The following is a 15,031-nucleotide window of genomic DNA, read 5'->3' as shown; positions in this document are numbered from 1 at the left end:
GCTTTTAGGGCCGCACCTGCAGCACATGGAAGTTCCCAGGCTAGGGATCGAATCAGAGCTACAGCTGTCAGCTTATACAACAGGCACAGCAACTCGGGATCCAAGCCACGTGTGCTACCCATACCACAGTTCACAGCCATGCCGGATCCTCAACCCACTGAGTGGGGCCAGGGATCAAACCCACATTCTCGTGGATACTAGACAGGGTCATTACCACTGAGCTACAACAGGAACTCCCTTAGTTTCAACTTTTATCAAACTTAGTTAAGAATACACCACTGCCCAAGACGATTGTCTGGGGGCAGATCACCATATCAGCAAGAGACGTTATAGAAAAAGAGGAGACTCATCATTGGTGAATTCAATCCAAATAATTTTAAGTTAGTAATTTTTAAAAAAGAAACAAGTGATAATAGTGAACTAAAAACAAAAACAAACAAACAAAAAACACAGTCCCTTGAGTATTATCAAACGAAAATATCTCTTTGTTAAGCATTCCAGGAATGGGACATAGGTATTCATGGTTTGTGAAATCTCCCCATTTTTCACAGTAGCTTATAAACTGCTAAGGTGCCTGGGTTAGGTGCTGGCACAGTTCCTCTTCAGTGCACCCCAGTGAAAAAAATACAAACATCCAACATTTGTTCCGAGTATAGTCTTTACATCTACTTGGAGGGCACTCACAGGGATGTAACAATATGAAATTGATCAGATTTGATCACTCTAAGAATTGGAAAATCTAGGCTTCCAATATGTACTCAAGACAACATAAATGAGGGCCTCTCTGGCACAGCCAGGTGGAATAGTCTTTGAAAATCCAGCTAAAAATGTCTCTCACTGCTGAATCAATTATAATAAGACACAACTAGAAACTTACAAAAGTGACCTGATTTACGAGAAGAGGAAGTGGGGGTTAAGGTCGTTTCTATGTGCAATGCACTTTCCACAGAGACAAAATTTATCCAGGGCAAGAATGTATATTACACAACACAGGTCAAGCACTGTTGTAACCGCTACCTCTATCAAAATAAATAGTAAGCCAATCGATTATAGGAAAGAGTCCCAAAGAGAATGGTTTCTAATGGTTCTAATTTGGAAACAGAAGTATGCAACAAAATTGTCCGCAGATGGAACAGTACTAAATTTGTCTTTTATGAACATAAACTATGTAGAAATTTTTGTTCTAAATTAGAATATTGAAAAACCCTTAAGATCAATTTGAAAAACAGCTAAAAATAAGAAAGAAAATTCAAAGATCCTAGACTCCAAAGAAATATACAGATCATTTCTGTCTATAGCATCTTAATATTTATTATAATATTTAAATCATTCTAGAAAGAGAAAAATTAACAACCACTACAAAAAATTATTTAATATCAGCCTAGAAACTCCACTGCAATTATTAATGATAAATTTGATTTTTACAGAGTGTTATTTTTTTCACTAAAACTAACCAAAATTAAGCTCCTATATCAGATGGAAATGAACAGCAAGGCACCTTCCTGTTTAAAGCGTCTAGAATGTAAAAAATAGGTCTATTTTCTGGCTTGGTCTGAGAATAAGAGTCCTTTGCCTCACCCATTATCAAAGGATTGATAAGCACTAAAATTACATTTAGTGAAGTTTAAACTTGGTGGCACGGGACAAAGATGGCATCAAAACCATTTCAGAAATTTTCATTACTCCTGAATGCCAACTAGGGCATCATTTGGCATAGTGCTGTCTCGTGTACATTGGAGCACTGAAGAAGGTCTTGGTCATCAGAAGTCATAGTGAGTCATCCCCGCAAACTCTGCCTGTCAAAGCAGAATAATCTCAATAAATTCCCTTTCTTGGGATCTTATTTCTCAACCTTTTAATCATCTTGCAGACTCTCCTCTGAACAGCTTCCAAATGTTCTACATTCTTCTCTGGCTTCTTAGTTTTAACCTACTTGATCAAATGTCAAAGGAAGCTGTTATTCGTCTTTAGAATAATTTCACCATAGACATACTCTTCAAAATTATGACTTATAAGAAAGTTACATAAACCAAATCCTTTAGCTCCATCACCTCAGTGGAATAGGTTATCAAGAGGGAATTATTTATAGTGTTTTGTTATTTATGGAAAAGAGTTTTTTTACTTAAATACATATGATAAATTGACTTGATCTGAAATGTTGGGACAAACAATGAAGAAAGGGACTTTAAATGGTCTCTTGTTTTAGGAACATCAGCTTGAAAGTATGAAAATGACACAACTTAGAATAGATTTACAAGGAGATCCTGCTGAATAGCATTGAGAACTTTGTCTAGATACTCATGTGCAACAGAAGAAAGGGTGGGGGAAAAATGTAATTGTAATGTATACATGTAAGGATAACCTGACCCCCTTGCTGTACAGTGGGAAAATAAAAAAAAAATTATTAAAAAAAAGAAAAAAATGAAAACCAGTTCACTACCATGAACTTACTCCCAAAAAAAGAAAAAAAAAAAAAAGAAAATGCTTATAGCAAAAGTACATAGTTTTATTAGAACTCACAGCTATTACTGATACACCGCTTTGATAGAAACTATACATATTTTTTCTGGCATCCATAGCTATTGCTTTATTTATTTTTATTTTTTAAGCTTTTTTTTTTGTCTTTTTTTGTCTTTTTTTGTCATTTGAGGGCTGCACCTGCAGCATATAGAGGTTCCTAGGCTAGGGATCTACGGAGCTGTTGCTGCCAGCCTGTGCCAGAGCCACAGCAACGCAGGATCTGAGCTGCGTCTGCGACCTATACCACGGTTCATGGCAATGCCGGATCCACAACCCACTGAGTAAGGCCAGGGATCGAACCCACAACCTCATGGTTCCTAGTCGGATTCATTTCTGCTGAGCCACAACAGGAACTCCAATCCATACCTATTGTTGACATGACCTTTTGAAGGAACATGTATGCATTTTTTTTTCAACTAACACACATAACCTGGGTGACATTTTGACATACATGATATTTTGTTGGGAGGATCCTTAACCTCTTCCTCTCAGGCCTATATGAATAGAAAAGAGGAATCCAGTCTTCCTTTCCCCTTCAGTGGGGTGCCACCTAATCCATTTTTAATTTTTTTATTCCATTCCCACCTCCAAATGCCTTTTCAAATACTCCTGGACCAGGCTAGAGGCCTGGAGGAGCTGCCTAGGGCCCGCAAGGGTGCTGGGGTAGAGCTGAAGGAAAGGAAGGGGGCTGGGTGGGTTGAATCCACTCAGTGTGGAGACCCATACACACCAGACCAGCACTCCAGTTCACATCCAGCCCTCAGCTTAATGCTTAGATATAACTAGATGGTCCCCAGTCACGTCACTGGTTTTTCACTGTCCCCAGTCAGGTCAAGAGAAGCGTGGAAGTGTTAATATATGTTTGCAAATTGTTTGGCACTCCTTCCATCAACAAAGTGGGGTCTGATTCCCAGGGATTTCCTTCAAAAATATAGAATATGGCAGAAATGACCCTGGATGCCTTCAGAGGCTGGATTAGAAAAAGGTCACTGGGCTTCCGCCTGGCGCTCTCCCTTGGGACCCATACCTGGGGTGCCCTGAGTGGCTCTGTGAAAAGTCCAGTTAAGCGGAAGCTGCCATGCTGGAGAGATCATTGCAGAGATCTTCAAGAGGAAGAGAGAGGGTCCAGGAATCCCCATTATTTTTGTCTCCAAGGGTTTGAGACTTCCCAGACCACAGCCAGCATCAATGGCCAGCCTGTGAGCAGACAGCCTTCAGTTGGCTCCAGCCCTCCTTCAGATGGCAGGTGTATATATTTTCTTTTTTATTAACACATATACCCACGATCACATTTTGACATACAGACTTCCAAGCCATCCTGATGGAGCAGACACAGCCGTTCCTGCTGAGCCCTGCCCAAGCTTCAGCTTTGTGAGAAAATTAAATATTGACATTGTTTTAAACTACCAATTTGGAGGGTGGTTGGTAACATAGCAATAGATATATGGAACACAGACCTCCCTTCTGCCCAGAGAGAAAACAATCTTCACATAGAAAAATGACAAAATTGGTGGTCTCCAAATTTTTTTGATCACCTACCATAAATGTTTGCTTACTTATTCATTTGACACCCATATGACTACATGAATGTATTATGCATAGATATAAACTTTTTGAAGGATCAGTTAAAAACAGGACTCCTAATATTTTCTCCCTGTCACAAAAGGTTATCATACTCACCCAAATTTGAAAACTTCTGGAGTCAGAATGTGAATTGTTTAAATAATAGCTCTGGGAAGTTCCTGTTGTGGTTTAGCAGAAATGAATCCAACTAGGAACCATAAGTTTGCAGGTTTGATCCCTGGCCTCACTCAGTGGGTTGGAATCTGGCATTGCTGTGAGCTGTGGTATAGGTCAGCAGCTGCAGCTCTAATTCGCCCCCTGGCCTGGGAACCTCCGTATGCTGCGAGTGCGGCCCTAAAAAGAAAAAATAATAATAATATTAATAATAATAATAATAATAGCTCTGAAGTTTCCAGTGATTAGCACACTAATCAGGAATAGTTTAAAAGTGCTAAGATTTGAGGAAGCATGTTATTTACTTAATTAAAAAAAATCATTTAGCAAACACGGGCCTTTAAGAATAAAAGGAGGTCTTGAAAATTTTAGGTAAAATTTCAACTCTGGTATGAGCTATGCAAGTAATCTGTTACAAATATCAGCTAAAAGGGAGTTCCTGATGGGGCACAGCAGGTTAAGAATCCAATCACAGCGGCTCAAGTTGCTGCCGAGGTGCTGGTTTCATCCCCTGCCTGGTGCCCTGGGTTAAAGGACCTGGCATTGCCTCAGCTGTGGCATTGGTTGAAGCTGAAGCTCAAATTCAATTCCTCACCCAGGAACTGCCATATGCCACAGGTACAACCATAAAAAGACTATATATTTTTTTCTTTTCATGTATATGTATATATGTATATATATATATATACACACACACACGTATATGTAATATATTGTTTGTTACACAAGTGATTGTGCAAAAATGTTTCCTTACTACACAAAATGGTCAAAGCTATCACACCAGTGGTTCCCAAATGTCTCCATGCCTGAAAATCACCCACAGAGCTAGTTAGAAGTACAGATATGCAAGGAATGTGGGTTCTGTAACAAGGTCCATGGGAGATGCTGATAGATGGGAAACTGAGACTCTCTTTGAGGCAGAACAGTGAGAATGAGGGGTGTACATGCATACATTCCCCAAGGCTTCCTAACAACCAGATCTCCACAGCATGGAGAAGATTTGGTTAGAAAACTATGTATGCTGTATGAAATAAATGACTAACAAGGACTGACTGTATAGCACAGGGAGGTCTACTCAATATTCTGGAATAACCTATTTGGGAAAAAGAATGGAGATTTTATATATATATATATATATATATATATATATATATATATATATATATATATATGGAAGCTCACTTGGCTATACACCTGAAACTAATACAACATTGTAAGTCAACTACACTCCAATAAAATTTAATTACAAAAAAGAAAACTGCATATTAGTGCTTCAAACAGCCATGGAAGAAAATGCACTGACTCCCAAATACCATAGGTCACCAACCAAAAGGGGACAGAAGCTGACCAGCGAGTGCCTTCAATGCTTTCCACCTGCCACAGAGAGCAAAGTGTTGGCCAGTCATGAGTGAAACCAAACAGGAGTTTAGTCTTTTTCACCTGCAACTCATAGTCTGTATATAAGCTGACCAGGGTCTGTCAGTGATTCATTCCATAAACGTTAATCAAGCACCTATGTCACATCAAGCTCTCTATTAGGAACTGGGGATTCAGTGGTGAGCAAACAGCTCTTGCTTCTGGAACCTTTTGGGAAAGTTCATCTAGTCTCTGTGACAATGTATAACATGCATGACTTGAAGTACCTGATACTTTAGTTTCCAGATTTAAAACGCATCACACCCGTTAGAAGAAATGTCCTACCCATTGTCTCATTAAGTCCATATAAGAACTATCTAAGTTATGTAGAGGTATTTACTCTTAGTCCATTTCTACATTGAGGGAACAAAAATTTAAAGAGGTCAAGTACTCTGTCCAAAGCTAAATCAGTTGGGACCAGAATCCAAACCTGAACATTTGAGCCCAAATTCTGTGCACTTCCAATCCTGCAGGCTTGCTGCTGCTGGCTCTTCCCGTCCCCAGGCTGATGATGGATGGAGATAAGGAGACTATAAGGCTTATTGCATCAGGCTCTCACAAAGCTTACTTTGCGCTCAGGGAAATGGAAACAGACACTACTCCAGATGTTTAACTTATTAAGGGTTTAAATGTAGAAAGAGGGTGCTTACAAAATCTTTGGAAGGGATGAGAGAAGGGAAGGCAGAGGGCCCTATTGGATTCTTGGTTTTACTTATTTATTGGCCTCTCCTGCAGCATGTGGAAGTTCCCAGGCCAGGGAGTGAACTCCCACCACAGCAGCAACCTGAACACCTCAGTGATAATACCAGATCCTTAACCCACTACACCACAAGAGACTCTGAGTTTTTACAGTCACATGGCCATAATGGCTATCTAGAGTTCAAAAACCTACTGTTGTCACCAATATGTGAGCCTGCAAGAATTTGCTCAGTGGCATCACCACTGACATAAGAAAGGCCCCTCTGCCACATTTCATGCAAGCGCCTCCTATTGGCAAAACCTGAAGTGCAACCAGAACCTGAGCTGCAAGGGAGTCTGGTAAATGGTCCTTTGCCTTCCAACTCCTGGGATACAGGGGAGAATACAGGAGGATGGGAAGAGAAGCCAAGTGTCAATCAACAATGTTCCATACTAAGATTTCTTTCCTTGATACCTTCTGTGTAGCTTCTGTCCTCTCGTAATCCTCCACTTTCTCTTTGAATCCAACTCTATCTTCTTGACCTACTGAAATAATCACTCAGCAGTGCCTTCCTTACTCCAAGGACAATACCACACTGTAGAATGCAAAGCATGACCACCTTCTTTCTGAGTCAGCATCCCACTTGTGGTCAGAACCACCCCACCTCTGGAACTGACTGCAGCACCAGGAGAGCTGTAGGACAGGAGAGCTTTCTCCTGCACAGTGCTGAGGGGCCAGGTGGGCCTCTGGGAATATAGAAGAGGTATTTCCCCAAGGACTAAAGCTTGGCCAGTGGGAGCAGGTAGGCAGGGAGATAAATTCCCCTTCCTTTATCCCTCCTATGTACCACTCCAAGGTCAATGTCTTGTTTCAAACTTTCTGGAAGAGTCTCTCTCGCTGTTTGAACAAGCCTGCTGAGTTACCTCTTGTGTTGCTTTATGGCACCTGGTGATGCAGTAGCCAGCATGGTGACACACTAGGTTGCAATGAATTACACCTGTCCCATCCCTCAACATCTATCATTGTATCTGGCAAATAAATCATTATGACCATAATCGCTGCCTCAGGCTTTGCTTTCTAGAGGACCTAGGCTAAGTGACATAGAATGGGCACCATTGGCATCTGCAGAGCAGGAGTTCTAGGCAGAGCTGTGCTTCAGAAATACTATATAAAAATTACAGGTGTCTTTGCATCACTCCAGGCTAACTAAAGAAAAATCCTACAAATGGGTTTCCCTAAGCACCATCTTAGAAATACATCAACTATATTACTAGTATAGGACCATAATCCAGGTCCTCTGCTCTGATCTTGCCTTCCACCCTCAGTCACCCTTAACCAGCTACCAAGTGGAGAAGAATCTTGTTGACATTGTGTGTTGAGAGAGGCTGATGACATCATTAAGCATAAGTTGCAACCTAGGAGGAAAATGCCAAGGAACATGTTTCAGGTGGCAAAAGTAAACAGGTGTGATCAGCCTACAGCACAAGAAGACTAATGAACATTTCAGGAGTTACAGAAATGCATTCAGAGTTTTGTAAGAGGTTAGCATATCTCATTACACTCTTTACCTTTCCTTTCAGACATTTTCTTTAAAATAAGAAGCCAGCTGGTAGCAAGCATTGTTGGTAAGAAGTGACGCAAGCCAGGCTAATTGATCACTTTTTAAAGATCAAGTGGCCCATTCTCTGCAACACGACATACAGAAAACAGCATTGACAGCCCTGAAGTAGTTGATTGAATTCTGAGTGCCAACTAAAAATTTAAATCATGCATATTTTTTGTAAGATAATCCACTCACAATGGGCAATTGACATGATCTCATCGTACAAGAAAAGCTCAGATGCTCTTCCTGAACCTTCTATGTGCTGTGATGCTATGATGCACCTGCCATCTGGATAGATGGTTGATAGAGGAGTTATAGAAAGACCTGGAAACCAATTTGCCTGGTGTGACTCAGGCATAAATAGTCTTCCTTCAGGCAATCGCCGAACTAATTCTAAAGCCTTTATGTCTTAGGTGCAAGCTCTGTCTCACTGGGTCTCTTTTTTTTTTTACCCTAAAAGTGAGATTATCATGATACCCTTTTGATCTAATTCTCAGGATTATTTTGATGACCTAATGGAAAATATAACATTTTACCTAATCAAACATGTACTACTGATATCATTCACTGCCTCTAAGGCCTGTTCTGAGGAACTATTCACATCCTGTAAGCACTCTTTCTCTTAGGGTTTACATGACCTCAGCTGAGCTGGGCTGCATATTCTTTCTCCTGCACTTAAGTTTAGAGGATTGAGAGAAACAGTAGCACTGACCATCCATAGCCAAGGGTGAGAGGTGGGAAAGAGATGGTGGGGAGGTTAGAAGGGAGCAAAGAATGTGAAGTTCAAGACTCGCCCCAGAATCCTCCCTCTTCTCCTTTCCAGCTGGAGAGCTAGAACTCACCTCCTACACAGGAGCGTGGAAGAAATAATGGCATGATGGGCTATTAATGAAGATGATATATGATGCACATCAAGTGCTGAGCATCCTGAGCCAGAGAAAGAAGTCCACAGATGTCAGGTCCTTCCTCCAGATGGCCTGGAAAGATCACCCAGAACAGGAGGAAAAAAAGACAGACTTCTCACGGAGTCAAGAGTCAGAATCCTAGTGAGCACATACTCTGTGAATGGTTGTCCTTTTGTAGAAATGAAGGAAAGGTATGTCTTTTTATGCCTATCTTTTTTTTCTTTTTTTTTAGCACCACACCTATAGCATATGGAAGTTCCCAGACTAGGAGTCACATATGAGCCACAGCTGCCAGCCTACACCACAGCCACAGCAATGTGAGATCTGAGCCGTTTCTGCGATCTACACCATAGCTCACGGCACCACCCGATCCTTAACCCACTGAGCGAGGCCAGGGATTGAAGCCACATACTTATGGACACTAGTCAGGTTCATTAATTGCTGAGCCACAAAGGGAACTCCTTTTTATGCTCATCTTTTAGAGATTTCTTCAAGTGGCTCTTAAAACCTTGAGTTCATTCAGAAGCTGCAAACCTACCTGCTTTATAATAGAAGATTTATATGAAAAGGTCAGTACTTTATATGAAATATAGCATGCTGTTTCCTTTCTCTCCATCAGTTTCTCTCCCAACATCCCTCCTCATAAGAATTGTTATGAGTTAAGAGATTTGGGACTTAGGACAAGATCCAGAGAGTTCAGGTTGGTTTTAATGAATATAAGTGGCAATAATTAAAGTCTGAAACTCATTTCTCAATGATTTTTGGAAGTCCAGGGTCCTTACAGCATCAGATCTTCAACTTCTTTGGTAATTCTAAAACTGCACCCAGAGTTCCCATCATGGCACATTGGAAACAAATCCGACTAGGAACCATGAGGTTGCGGGTTCGATCCCTGGCCTCGCTCAGTGGGTTAAGGATCCAGTGTTGCTGTGGCTGTGGTGTAGGCCGGCAGCTGCTGCTCTGATTTGACGCCTAGCCTGGGAACCTCCATGTGCTGCAGGTGTGGCACTAAAAAGACAAAAAAAAAAATTAAATTAAATAAAAAAAATATAAAACCACACCCCAAACCAGAAGCTTTAGTGTGACCCTATGTGATTCTGCAATTGGGACACTCATGAAACATCAACAACAAATTGTCATGACAGGTACAACGCCCCAGGACACGGCAGTTTGTTCCATGAGGCTTGACTGGCTAAGGACACTGATGGCGATGCTGATTGTCTCATCGGCTGTAAGGGCTGAGGTAAAGATTGCCCTTTCTACACAGGCCTTCAAAGAGCACAATGAATTTCCACCCTAACAGCCCCTACTCAGAATATGAGACTGGCTTCAGTCTTTGTACTCATTGTCTGCAAAACTTTTCTCTGAAATCCCCCAGTTCTGAGAGATGTGGCAGGTGATGAAAAAGAGATAGTAGTCTCTGCCCAGGACAGCTGAAGTCCTCCATTTACCTGGCTGCCTAGTAGGTTTGAAACAAAGAGAGCAGACCCGTGGGCACTAAAGGCATCATGCCACACAAATACCAAGCGCCTAAGCGGGCCCACTGTTCTCCACTGCGCAGGTTCAGGAACCAAGAAGAGGCTGGAAGACTTCTACCCTGAACATCCCCCTGGAGACTGTCTTTCTTCCCTGTTTGGTGCTCCTTTAGGGCTTCAAGACTGGAATTCTTCACCCGGAGATGATGAGCAGACAACCTTTCTCTTGTTTTAACAGTGTTCTGTACTATTCTTCACTGTTTTCACATCTTCTTTAAAGCTAGTTCACCTCACCTCTCATCCTGAGCCAAATGGGATCCAGTCATCTCTTCATTCACCAAAATTTAACCAGCACTTCCTACGTAGCAGGCACTATGTTGGACACTAAGAGTATGGGAGAGAATTAGACAAAGTTCTTCCCTTCATGGAACTTCATTCTGTGGTGACAAACCATAAATCAACTTATAATTTCAGGTAGAGACACATGTATTAATAATAGGCATCTCAAATTAAGATAAGGGCTAATTGGAGTAACTCAATAAAAATCTTGGAGGAGAACTCCAAGTAGAAGGATCTCTTTGAGAAAGTATCATTTCAATAAAAACAACTGGTGGTGGCAATAATAATAATGAGGATAATAAGAATAAGAATAAAGTGAAGAAAAAAGAGATGGAAAAATCTGGACAAAGAGCTTTCTAAGGAGATGGAATGACCAGCAGATGCTCTAAAGTGGGAACAAGCTTGGCTACTCAGATTCTGGCAAATTCCTTAACTTCACTGCTGCTTTGTCTTTTATTTGTTTGTTCATATCCCTGTGTCACTTTTCAATTAAGTCTGCTAGTGAAAAGGAGCCAGCTTTGTATAACTCTTTGTAAATCTTCTCAGAGTAACAAGCCAAGGGCCTGAGAAAGTAAGTATTTATTAAATGTTTTGATGATGGCAAAAGTTGTGGATTCCTCTTACCCCATGCAATCTGGGGGAGTAACATAAAAAAACAGGGACAGTTAGAAACGCGCCCTAAATAAGATCTGTACCCTGATGAAACAAATACCCAGAATGACAACACAATTTAGCTCGACACAAATTGGGAAGGGGTAAGGTCTGGGGTGCGTGGTGCACTTGAAGCAACCGAAAAAGGGACTTTCACAGCTCTGGAAATAAAAGCAGCAAAAACTAATAACTTCAAGATGACAGTTAACCAGAAGTGGTTACATAAGAAACACTCAAGAGAATTTTAATGTGCTGCACCAAATAGAATTATAAGGCAATAAAATTTCAAGGTGCATTCTACTTAAACCTTAAAGATTTTTGTGGTGGTTTTGAAAAGAGAACACAAGTGTCCAGGAGCTCAGGGGGAATTTTCACCTCCCTCAGCAGAAATTGCAAAATGTCCACCTTGATCCTTTTCCTGCAAAACAAGCAAATGGCCAGTGCCTATACAGACAGGGCCACCCATTGGGCCATCCACCTCCGAAAGCTCCCACGAAGGCATATTTCAAGGGCTATTACCCTCATTCCAATTCTCCATCAGTCCACAGGGCTCTTTATGGCACCCCATGCAGAGCTAAGCCTCGTGAGTAATTAACCCCAGGGTAGTTGAGAAAATTCATTTTCAGCAACTAAGATCTACTCGTAAGTGGAATCCAGCCTTCTAAAGGTCAATGGAGCAGGACTTTCCCTTCTTTTGGGTCTCAGAGTTTAGCACAAGTATCAACACTTAAAAAGCATTCAGCAAATATTTAATGAATGAACCATGTTTCAAAGACTCTGCTGCTATGGGTGCTCTCTGTGCATGCAGTGTTTAATGGTATTTAAAGTTAGCTATTAACAAGTTATAAAGTGTTCTGGACTCCAACTCTAAAGTAGGTAGCTTTTTCAGCCTTATTTTGTAATCCTATAGGGGCTGGGGAATTGCCTGATAAAATATAGGACTCTCAGTAAAATTTGAACTTCAGATAAATATAGATTTAGTATAAGTGTGTCCAAAATATTGCATGGGACATACTTATACATTTAAAAAAAAATTATGGTTTCTCTGAATTTCAAATTTAACTGGGCATTGTGCATTTTTATTTCCTAAATCTGGCAACTCTCATTCAGCCTTTAGGCCTTGAATGTGATTAAATTTGTTTCTCTTCTCTAATAATTGGACTCTAACATGCAGCTATTTTAACACCTTTTATTATTCCCTGTTAACATAAAGAACATATGAACCATGACCTTCTTTACCTCATTTGAAGAGATCTACAGGAAGATACTCCAGCCCTTATGCAATTCCAAATCAATGCACAGCATGGCGTTATCCATTGTGCCTAGTGCAGCTCATTATGTCGGAATTTGCTAAGAGAAGAAAAAAAAAGAATAGGGTTTCAGCTGTTTTCTAATGACATGGCCAGATGATGCCACAAAATCTTGGCATTACTGATAAGTACACACTGTGCTGGAAAATCAATAGTTTCTGAAGGGGATTCTGAAGGGAACTTTCCATTATGGAGGTTAGAAAGAACTTAGCCCCACACTCATAAAATTCCTGCTGTCAGGGTGCTCCATGTCCCTCAGCAAGAAAGCACATGATTTGTCCTAACTTCATAAACTACAAAGCTGGAATCACTGCTTTTAACAATTACCAAGGGCATCAGTTTTTGAAAACATAATTTTTAAATGATTTTTAATGCCAGGGATTGAACTGAGAAAGTAAATTTAAGAACAGGTGTCACTTCAGTTTAAGAAAACCTGATATACTGAAAAAGTTTAGGAAAGCGGATACATTGTGAAAGTGGTTGTTTATATTAAATTATAATTCATGCCAACATTCCATGAAATATTAACCTCCCCAGCATTTAGAAAAAAAGGTAGTAGTTTCCATTGTGGCCTAGTGGATTAAGAATCTGACTGCAGTGGCTTGGGTTGCTGTGGAGGCACAGATTTGATCTCCAGCTCTGCTCAGTGGGTTCAAGAATCTGGTGTTGCTGCAGCTCTGGAGTAGGTTTCAGCTGCAGTTGGGATTCAGTCCCTGGCCTAGGAACTTCCACTTCCATATGCTACAAGTGGGACTCTGTGTGTGTGTGTGTGTGTGTGTGTGTGTGTGTGTGTCTGTGTGTGTGTGTGTACGTACATACGTACGTAAGTATGTATGTAATTTACTCCCTTGCAAAGAGTTCCTAAACAACTTGCCAGGGTTTTCTGTATACTTGGGCAATGAAAATGGAATTTTAGTCCCTTGTTCATTTTAGAACTCCGTGTTTATGAATATCTACACAATGGTTTGTAATTACATTCAGTATCCCCTTCCTTAAAACACTAATATGAATTCCTCCTGTCTTTCCATAAAAAAAAAACTACACTTGCCTATAACTCAGCTCTCTTGAACCCTCTTCCTCTTCCCCCAAACTTGTAGATGAGTCTTGCCTAAAGCTTTGTAGTAAAACACATCATTTTATTTTCACTCTTTCCCATGCTCTCCTAACATTAAAAAACAAACAACAACAACAAATAACTTCACTCCTATTATTTTTACAATTGAAGTCACTTCCCTAGAAATAGCAGAGCAGGATCACTCAGTCTTCACTTTTTAATAAATATTTTATTTGAGAATAGTTTTAGATTTACATAAAAATTGTGAAGCTAGAACACCCCCCCACACACACCCACCTTCCCCATGGTTAATGGCCTACCTTGGCATGGTACATTTGCCATAACTAATGAACTGATAGTGAAACATTATTATTTCCATAATACAGTACTTTATTCAGATTCCCTTAGGCTCTACCCAATGTCCTTTTCTGTCCCAGATCCATCCAAGCCATAACATTTAGTTGTCCTGTCTCCTTAGGCTCCTCTTGGCTGTGGCAGTTTTCAGATTTTCCTTGTTTTGATGACTTCAGGAATACTAATTAGTCTGTTATTTTATAGAACGCCACTCAAATTAGATTTGTCGGATGCTTTCCTCTTAATGACTTAGTATGGGAGGGAGATAGCAGAGGTGAAGTGGCATTTTTCACCAGGCCCTAACAAAGGCATCTGTTATCATCATGATTTGTGGCAGAGCCATGATCATCTGGCTTAGACGGCCTGTCAGGTCTCAACCCTAGTTACTCTTTCTTTCACCCTCTTCCATTAGATAGACTTTGGATGGAAGTCACTACGCCCAGCCCATGCTTAAGTGGTAGGAATTCATCTCCATCTCCTAGAGCATAAGGATCTACATGGATTATTGGGAATTCTGCACAGGAAATTTGTCTCTTTGCCTCATTTATCTATTTATTAAATAATCTATTTCTATCTACGTGGACCTATGGATATTTTATACTTTGTGTTATAATTCAATACTACCTACTTATTTCGTTGCTCAAATTGTTCCCACTTTGGCCCTTGGAATTCTTTTCAGATGGCCCCTATCCTCTCGACATGACTCTTATCATTGTGAGTTTTCTTTCTTTCTCTTTCCTTCTTTCTTTCCCTTTCTCTCTTTCCCACCTTCCCTTTCTTTCTAGCATATCCTTGTTTCCTGGAACTATAAGATGTTTCAAGTTCCTCTGGTACAGTCCTTGCCCTGGCCCTTGATCCAGCCATTTGTCAAAGGAGACGTGCTTCCTTTATTTAGAAAACAGCATTAGAAACCAAGACCTAGGTTTTGCTGGGTGAAAGCCACTGGCATTTTAATCACCAGAGTTCCCTTGTGGCTCAGTGGGTTAAG

General features: G+C 40.6%; 1 protein-coding gene across 5 annotated transcripts in view; it reads right to left on the bottom strand.

The window, feature by feature from the left end:
* Positions 1 to 15,031, bottom strand: part of TENT5A (terminal nucleotidyltransferase 5A) — a 374,940-nt gene that overhangs the window by 351,259 nt on the left and 8,650 nt on the right. For all 5 annotated transcript variants that reach the window (XR_014840196.1, XR_014840198.1, XR_014840195.1 and 2 more), the window contains exon 3: positions 12,565 to 12,675. The gene's annotated coding sequence lies outside the window, so the exon portion shown is untranslated. The remainder of the gene's footprint in view (positions 1 to 12,564; positions 12,676 to 15,031) is intronic.

The sequence above is a fragment of the Sus scrofa genome, chromosome 1 (genome assembly GCF_054392235.1).
Source record: "Sus scrofa isolate SSC_HxYL_T2T_F1_AM1 chromosome 1, Sscrofa_HxYL_maternal_Yorkshire_Landrace_v2.0, whole genome shotgun sequence".
NCBI lineage: Eukaryota > Metazoa > Chordata > Mammalia > Artiodactyla > Suidae > Sus > Sus scrofa.
Note: the sequence above shows the minus strand (reverse complement) of the source record. Positions and strands in the feature narration are given on the sequence as shown.